Source organism: Macrotis lagotis, chromosome 1, assembly GCF_037893015.1.
Source record: "Macrotis lagotis isolate mMagLag1 chromosome 1, bilby.v1.9.chrom.fasta, whole genome shotgun sequence".
In the NCBI taxonomy this organism is placed as follows: domain Eukaryota; kingdom Metazoa; phylum Chordata; class Mammalia; order Peramelemorphia; family Peramelidae; genus Macrotis; species Macrotis lagotis.
Genome location: NC_133658.1, coordinates 833,928,388 through 833,937,690, shown reverse-complemented (window position 1 = coordinate 833,937,690; position 9,303 = coordinate 833,928,388). Strand labels below are relative to the sequence as shown.

Here is a 9,303-nt window from a genome sequence, read left to right as displayed (position 1 = left end):
TACTTCTCCCAGATGGGGTTTTCTGGGCAGACGCCTCTCTGCGCTCTGGACTTTTCCAACCTGGGAGTGGATAAAGGAAAGGTTCCTCCTCATCTCCATCCTCCGCCCCAGCTTCCTCCCGTCCCCCAGATGAGAGCCAGGGCTAGGTGAGCCCATGTCAGTCCCTAGCAGTGTGGGAGCCTGGCGCTGTAGAAGGCGCTGGCAGGGAGGGGGAGCATCGAAGCCCAGGGCCATTGGTTGTGGGGGTTGGAGAGTGGGCGCGGGGGGGGGGGGGGGGGGCTCCTCCCTCTGCCTCTTAGTCTTGGGCAGCGCAGCCCTCTGCCTACTGTTGCTACGGCTCCTGTGCTCGCTGGAGGGCGGACCAGACAAGCCCCAGAGCTGGCCGGCTGCTCAAACGCTCTCAGCGCCTCACTCCGCCCAGCGCTCCCCACTCTTCCAGAGGAAGGCTCCCCAGCCTTTAGCGACGGGATAGGAAAGAACAAGTCAGCGCTCTCTCCCAAATCAGGCCGGTCGGTGCCCGCCCCGACCTTCCGCGGGGGATAGCTGGATTAAAGGTTAGTGCGAGGTCCCTGCCCCCAGCACTCCCAAGGGAGTTAGGGGAGCAAGCGGGGAGGGGGCTCAGGGAGTGGAGGGGGGAACGGGATCGGTGAGGAGTCCATAACTGGCTCCCAGGCCGGTAGGTCACCGCTTACATCCCCCGGGCCAAGTCGTGGACATTCAGCTTCCCTAGAAGAGCTTGTCCCTCTCTTTGGAGCAGCCTGCTTCCAGGTGCCATCGCACTGCCAAGCTCCTTTGGTCCCTTCGTTTCCAGGATTTTCTAAAGGGGAGCCACGGCTTAGGGTGAAACTTCCCACTCTGGGAGACCCGCCGAAAGTGTGCTAGCCCGCGCCCATCGGCTCGGTGCTGGTCCACTTTTCCTAGCCAGCAGACCCAGTCCCCTTCCCAGTGGGGTCCGTACCTTGAGAACTACGCTATTAGTTCATTGCCCCATTGGTGGGGAGAAAGAGAAGGGGTCCCGGCTTCCCTGAACCCCTTCTGTCGCAGATAACACAGTCGGGGCTGCCCTCGGGCAGCATCGGTCATGCCAGGACATATTCAGATCAGAGAGAACTACAATAGAGATCTGTCTCTCCTCTCCAATACCCTAGAATGTATAACACCCCGTATTTGGTTCGTGCTTTCTACTTTTCAAAGCTTTTTCGTCTGTGAGCTGCTCTCATCTGCATTTTTTTCCCATCTTCTCTATCTTGGGAAAACTTGCCCACCCAAGTTCACCTTCACCTCTGGTTTTACTTGGTACAAATAGACCTCAGGCAGGGCTTTAAATGGCTGGGGGGGGGGGGGGCTGCTCCCGTTACCAGGAAGTTCTCTGGGATGCTGGACTCCGGGGTGCCCTGGCCATAGTGGCATGAAGGTGCTTGGAGGACCCGATAAAACTGCCATTCCCAGAGTCGCTGGCCCCTTGCTCCCGCTCTAAAACCCGAGAGCTGTAATCCTTTCCGAACTGCTCACAATCCGAACATGTTCACTCTGGAGGGGGGAACTAGCGAGCTAGAAAGGATTCCAGTCATTTAAAAAGACCACTGGGAATTTGGATTGGGTATCTTTCCCTGTAGCTCTTGCCTAACTGCTAGCAGAATGGACAGTGCAACCACGATAACAAAATCTCCCTTTTAATTTTCTTTCTCTGCTTAATTTTCTAAGGGAAGTGGTTATTGCTGCTAAATAAATAAAAGGTGATACTGAGACAGGTAGGGATTACTAAGAGGTCATCTCTTGACAGGTTTGGGACTACATCAGTGCAAGAATATGAGTCTCCCACTGATAAAGGTCTTTGGGAGACTTTGTTACATTCTCCCCAGATGATTCTCCTCAGATATTTTTCACTTGAATTTTCTCCAACTCTTTTGTAAAAAGATCAATAGAGAAAAAGAGAGGGGGTGGGAGAAAGAGGGAGAGAGTGAAGGAGGGAGGGAAGAAGGGAGGAAGGGAGGAAGGGAGGAAGGGAGGAAGGGAGGAAGGGAGGAAGGAAGGAAGGAAGGAAGGAAGGAAGGAAGGAAGGAAGGAAGGAAGGAAGGAAGGAAGGAAGGAAGGAAGGAAGGAAGGAAGGAAGAGATCGAATAGTTATTTTCTTTCAAATAATATCATTGGAGTTGCTTGTGATTTCATGATTTTTTTAAGTTTTTCTTTTAATAAGAAACTAGCATTTTAAAATTCCACATGCTATAGTTTAGCTGCATCAGGTGATATATAGGAATACTTATGTTCATTGTTCAATAAAAACCTTGTTTGGAGCCTCAAGGGAAGAGCCATCTCTGCCCCCACCTGTCCACGCCATTCCTCACTGCACACTGGCAATCAATAATAGAAATGTCTTCGGTGCAGATATTTGCAAGTGAAACTGCTTCTAAATACTACTGACTTCTGAAGCTACTTTCTGATGTCTGGGCTTGGAAGGGACTAGAACCTTGTACAGTCATAGAAGTAGCCTGGAAATATTGACCTTTAACAATTGAGTAGTCTTTGATCCTATGCACATTATATGCCCATGATGCTTCATGGATTGGGGGACCTTAATAAATATTGGTGATTGGCATCATCAAAGAAGCAAACATAATAGGAATATTATCTTTCTGCCTTGCTCTTAATAGCTCCAAAACTATTGCTAGATTCTACAGAAATTTAATTATTATTACTATCTTTCCTTCTTTCTTCTCCCAACTTATGGCTTTACTTCTTGTTTTCTTTTGTAGTAAAAAAGATGTTTGAGGAGATGATTAGTCAGAATTAAATGCCTTTTTAAAAATGAATTGTTTGTCAATATTATGAGGGAAAAATTGATTTCTAAAGTAAAAATTTTAGTTTTCTACTATCATTTTTATCAACTCCATCTCAAAAATATTTCAAAATGTCTCCTCTCCCTAGCTAATATACCTCCCTTTCCTCCTAGGTTTAGGTAAAAGTGTTTAGTTTAAGATAATAAAATATAAAGCATTATTAATGTCTCTTAGGTGATTCCTGTAGACTTGTGTCTTAGCTCTTTATGAAATACAAAATAAGGTAATTACTACACATAATCACAGGCTTTGTTCCCTGGTAATTCAAAGGGTCACTCAAGTACCTGAGTGAATATTTTTATAGAAATAAAAGCAATAAAATAGAGTATCATGAGAATACCACATTCTCAGTTTTCTCTGGTACATATTTTAGGGAGAAAATGCTTTCTAGTAGTAAACACTAAAAAGAAGGTTAGGGGAATGACAACAATGAGTTTTAAATGCTTTAATTTGTCAATAAATGAACTGGAGGAATCTGGGAGGGAGCAGAGAAAGGATTTTTCATTCTGATTCACAATTTAAGCTTGCCAGAGTCTTAGTTGATAAGACTGGTAAGTGCATGTAATATTTCTGAACAGATGATAAAGTCTTTGAGACTGATGGAAATCATTAATCTCTTTATTCATTAAACTACTTGAGGTATCAAGTGACAAGCTCCACAATCCTTGACTCCAAATTTATCTCATCTGTAATTGTGTATTGTAACATTTGAGTTGATCAAATTTATTTCTCCACTTTGCAGCATGACATGTGACGAAAAATTTTCTGCTAGAATCCTTTGGAATATCAAATGTAGTCTATGATCATGTTTACCACCTGGGACTGACAAATATGAAATATGTTAAATTGTATGTTATATTTAGACATGTCGAAAAGGAGATATTTTTTAAAATAGTTTTTCACTATGCAAATGTGAAATTACTGCAAAAAACAACCAAATCATTGCCTGCTTTGCAAAAATACTCAAACTCATAGAGGGGGGAGCTGTTAATCTCATTAAGCTTTTAATTTCCTTAGTTCTAAACTCTTCAAATTCTCTATTATATCATACTACTCTCTACTATCTATATGAAATGGAAATCTCTTATTATGTTTTAACTATTTTTCTTCACCATTCCTAGTATTCAAAAGGTTCGGCAAAATCAAGTATCTACTTTTGCAAATTTGTAGGTTCCTTAAGATTGCTTCAGGGTCGTGTACAAAGTTGATGAAGATAGCAAAAGCACCTAGCTGTGAGAATTTGTGTCGTATTCAAGAAACAGAAAATAACTTCTACGACAGCATCAGTTCAGAAGCTAAATATAATTCATTTAGAGAGCAATCAATATATAGATTAAGCTCTCCAGGGAATCTGAAATAGCAGCCCTCCTAATTAATTAGTCACAAGAGTACTACTGATTAGAAAGACCTGTTCATCTATTGGTTATTGCCAGTTAAATAGGCTTAGTTCTCAGTCACTTGGCACTGCAGGGTTTAATTATGCCTCTGGTGCCCAATTGTAGCTATTTAATATTTAATTCTCTGTCATCTATCAGTGACAGGTAACTTGTTTCCTTAATAGATTATGAACCACTCCTACCCCCCATCCCACCCCCCCACCCCAGGACAACCTAAGGGTTTGGATTAACTCTGTATTTAGTACTTGGTACTATTAAATCAAAGTTACCTCTAACTAATATTAATCTTGCAAGTGACCTTGAATGAAGTTGCTGTCAGTTTTATGGGCAAGATGCTGGAGTATAGAGAAATTATTATTTGCTCCTGGCCATGCTTCAAGCATTGTGATGCTCCTGAACAGGACTATTTAAAATAGGTTGGGAGATGTGGCCTTCATTCTAGGCTAGAGTTTCTTTCAGAGTTTACTAGGTGCCTAGGGCTGGAACACTAAGAATATAATTCTTCCACAGGTGCAAGATGATCTTGCTAGCACTCATTTGACCTTGACATATGGGTCTGTGTCCATTCCCATGGCTCATGCTACCTTTAAGAGTCAAGAATAGTAGAGAAATAAATATATCACTGTGAAGCTCCACAAAATGGCATGTTAAAACCATATTGGCTTTCCTAACCTCAATAATAATGTAATCATTTTATGTGCCATAAGTTTAACTTTCTACTTTTCAGCCCATCATAGACTGTATCTACATGATGCCAATGGAACAAATGCAAATATCTGGATATTTGTTATTAGCACATTTTAATTTTTTCCTCATCTCTGAGGAAAAAAGATATGTGGACATGATTGCAAAGTATGTCCTTTTATGTGTATATTAAAAAGATAATAAGACATCTAGGAAATGCACCATCATTCATATTTTAATATAGAGGTGTTTAATATTATATTATTTATATTTTCATATTTTAATCACTTTAAAATCTGTATAACAATAGATATATATGAACACATATCTATTAGTCTCTCACTCTCTATCTATCTATCTATCTATCTATCTATCTATCTATCTATCTATCTCTATATACTCTTATTTTCACAACAACCCTGTGAAGTAGGAGCCATTATTATCTCCATTTTAGAGAGGCAATTGAAGTTGAAAATGATTTCTATAACTTGCTCAAGGTGATACAGCTTATAAATATGTAAGGAAAAATTTGAATTCTGGTCTTTCTGATTAAAAATTGCCAATAGAGTTGATAATTTTGAAGAAAATTAACTCATGCTAATGAAGAATTTTACTAAAATGGAAATGTGCAATGATAGTTAAAAGATACATGAGACTTAGAAAAGATTTCTCCAATATTTTTGTTTATCCGAATTCTTTCCTCTTGGGATTTTTCTAAGAACAATGGTTATTGAAGTAATGCTTTGGTATCCTGTTATAGAAATGCTATATATACCACTAATCTCAAAACATGGCAGATAACTCTTATCCTTCAGCATCATGGTTGTAATGGACTTTCTTTATAATTGCCTCTTCATCCCACCCCCATGGGGAGGATCATGTAGGACCTTCACTTTTTTAAAAAAAATTTTAATTAAAATGTTCATCCTCTGAGACTAATTCCATCTGTCTCATGCACAGTTGGTTCAACCAGCTCTGTGCTGATTGCCTTGCCAAAACCAGATTCTATTCTGATTATGGTTATACAGTCCACAATGTTGTCCAAAGAAATCCCTCAGCTCATGTTTAAAGATGAATCTGCCCATCTCTTATAACCTCACATTCACTTTTGTACATCACTGACAAAATGACACCGAGAATATTTATAGCCAAGTTCTTATTGTCCTTTCCCTACTTTCCAGAATGGACAAACCTGCACAAGTATTTGTCACCCCAGGGAAATCTGGATATCCCAGAATACTATCATGAGGGAAGGGTAGCTCTGTGACATAGCACTGACCTTGGAGTCAGGAGAATCTGAGTTCAAATTTGACCTCAGATACTTGACACTTACTAGCTGTGTGACCTTGGGCAAGTCATTTAACCCTCATTGCCTTTCATCCAAGGTCATCTCCAGTCATCCTGATTCATCTCTGGCCACTGGACCCAGATGGATTTGAAGAGAAAGTGATGCTGGTGACTTAGTACAGCCTCCCCTCACTCAGATCCAATTCATGTGCTTGTCATAACATCACCTCCCTGTTGTCATGTCTGCTTCAAGAGTGTCTCATCATCATCATTCACTTATTAAGGGCTTATATACTTGGAACTGCTGAGTTCTGTTTTTCATTTGTACACTTCTTCAAGGACCTCCTCCTAATCTTCTTAAGGAGTTTATGTGCCATCCAACCCTGGAATTCTTCAAGAAAAGGCTAGATGACCGTTTGACATGAATATTGTATAGAATGCCTTCTCAGATAAGGATTAGACTGAGACCCTTTCTAACTCTTATTCTATGATTCTATTTTTTAACTTATTACCCCAGTCTCCATGACAGATAAATAACTTAAAACTCATTGTGAATTTATCTTGTAACCAGCTTACTTAATAAATATTCATTTGCATGTTGTAACTCATTGGACTGTAAACTCCTTAAGGGCAGGACTATCTTTTGTCTTAACTGATTAAGTTGTCATTGTAGACATTCATTAATCTTTATCAAAATTATTAGAGTTTCTTAAACAGAATGCTTAAAAAAATAAAAGTGAGATGAAATGAAGTAATTCTTGACAATACTCTAAACACAATAGATGCCCGTGCCAAATGAATGGATACCAATCAATCAATAAACATTTATTGAACATCTGCTATGTATTAGGCATGCTAAGCACTTTCTTGAACTAAACCGCCTAGCATTCCAACATTACTACAGAGTATACAACTAAAATGGATAGGGCACATTGTTAGAATGCCAGACCGACGCTCATCAAAAAAACTATTTTGTGGAGAACTCACATAGGGCAAGTGCTTATGGGGGGGGGGCAGAAAAAGCAATACTGAGACACTCACATGGACTATTTGTGTCCAACCTATGGTAGAGCATTTCAAGTTCATATGGGTCTGACCAGCCACAGTCAGACACACTGTGATTTGTCTTAAATATAATGATGTCATTTTGGTTTTCTTCAATAGCAAAGACAAGAACCAACCAACCAGGGAGGAATAAAAAGGCAGAAGTCAATCATGCCTTCAGAAGTTTACAGTCTAATAGGTGACAACATGCAAGCTATTTACAAGATAGAGAGGGAAGGCACAGGAATTGAAGGGTTGGAGTAGGTTTCCTGAAGACACTGGTCTTTTAGCTGACATTTAAAGGAAGCTAGGCATAACTGGTATCTGAAAAGGATGAGAAGAGCATTCTAGGAATAGAGGATAGTCAGAGAAAATGCCCAGAGGCAAAAGAGGGAGTGCCTTGTTCATCTAACAGCCAGGAGTCAATGTGGCTGAATCAAAGATTTCTTGTCAGGGCATAAAGGTGTAAAAAGATTGGAATAGCAGAAAGGAACACTTCTTATATTTGACCTTTTCCAAGAGTTTATCTAAAAGGGCAAAGAGATAAAGGATAATAGAGGGGATATACAATTAACATCTTACAGACCCACTACAAGTACTGTGTAAGCTATGGTTGGACTTTTTTCCTTTTTTTCCCAGTTGTAATGAATATATGCTTATGTAGTTTCATTTTTTTGCATATTTATCTTGTATATAGGTGATTTGTAGGTATTTGTTAATATGACGTCTCCCCATTAGATTGTGAGGTCCTTCAGACAGGGACTGACTTTTGCCTCATTTTATATCCTTAGCACATAGAAGCATTTAATGAACTTTATTGTTTGATTGATTCCCATATCCACTGGCTCCCATTATATTATAGCTGACTAGAACAATGCCTGTAGAATAACACCTCTTCCCTACCTAGTTTATCATTTCATTTATTTAAATATACAGGTGACCAAATCATGAACCCTTAAGTCTATAAATTAAAAGCCTAATATAACAAATTTAAGTCAGTTGAATTGCCTTCTCCAATTCAGTTGAGCCATCATTTATTAAGCATCTCTTACATACAAGCACTCTGTTAGGTACTAGTGATATGAAGATTAAAATGGAAATAGCCCCTTTCCCAAAACAATTTAAATTTTGCTTTAGAATTGCTGTTAAAAGGGGCTTCCGGTGAATCACACACACAAGTAAAAATTTATTATCTACTAGAAAATACACTGGCCCTGATGATCCTAGGGGTCCCAAATCCAATCCCAAACTCACTCACTCACTGTGCCAGGCAAACTAGCTTGTCTAGTCTTTCTTTGACATCCACATAGGGGTTTTCTGTTTTCCATCCCCTAAGGAAAAATTTCTCAGCTACTATGTGGGAATTCGGTCAAGTAATTCTATTCAATAAACATTTATTTGCCACCTACTATGTTCAAAGTACTAAGGATACAGAGGCAAACTCAAAGCAACTGCTCCCCTTCATATAATTTGCATCCTACTAGGAAGCATAATATGCTCTCAAAATAAGACTAATAGGAACTTGAAGAGAGATAGAAATAACTGTGAAGTTGGATGAAGAAGGGTTTCATGAAGGAGGTGATATCTGAGTTTAATCTAAAAAGAAATTAAGATTTACTCAACCACAGAAAAGTTAAAAGAGGATTTTCAGACACAAAGAGGGTTTGAGCATAAAGACGGGCGATGATGAATCAGGTTCAAAAAACAACCAGATCTAAACTTCTTTGTCTAAAACCTTGAGATAAGATGGTAGTGTGAAAGACAGGATTGTAGAGAACCAGGTTCCAATTCTGAGTTGAATCAATGTAAGAAAGGACCACTATATGTTAAGTTATTGTACTACTTATCTTTGGACTGGAACCTGATACTAGTGAGGATCTTTCCTTCAGATCTGCTTGTTCCCTGTTCCCTCCTACTCCTCTAGTCAGGCATTCCTTTGCTTCCTGACCTGGGTCACTGAGCCAAGAGAGACTCAGAGCACAGAGGGGCTAGGTATGTCAATGTGATTTCCCACTGGGGCTGTTGATTACAAAATTCCTAAGTAACCAGATAGT

At 39.8% G+C, this 9,303-nt stretch overlaps 1 protein-coding gene across 1 annotated transcript in view; it reads left to right on the top strand.

The window, feature by feature from the left end:
- Positions 1–345: 345 nt before the first annotated feature.
- The window catches only part of SERTM1 (serine rich and transmembrane domain containing 1), a 34,695-nt gene continuing 25,737 nt past the window's right edge, over positions 346–9,303 (top strand). The window contains exon 1 of the mRNA XM_074189448.1: positions 346–554. The gene's annotated coding sequence lies outside the window, so the exon portion shown is untranslated. The remainder of the gene's footprint in view (positions 555–9,303) is intronic.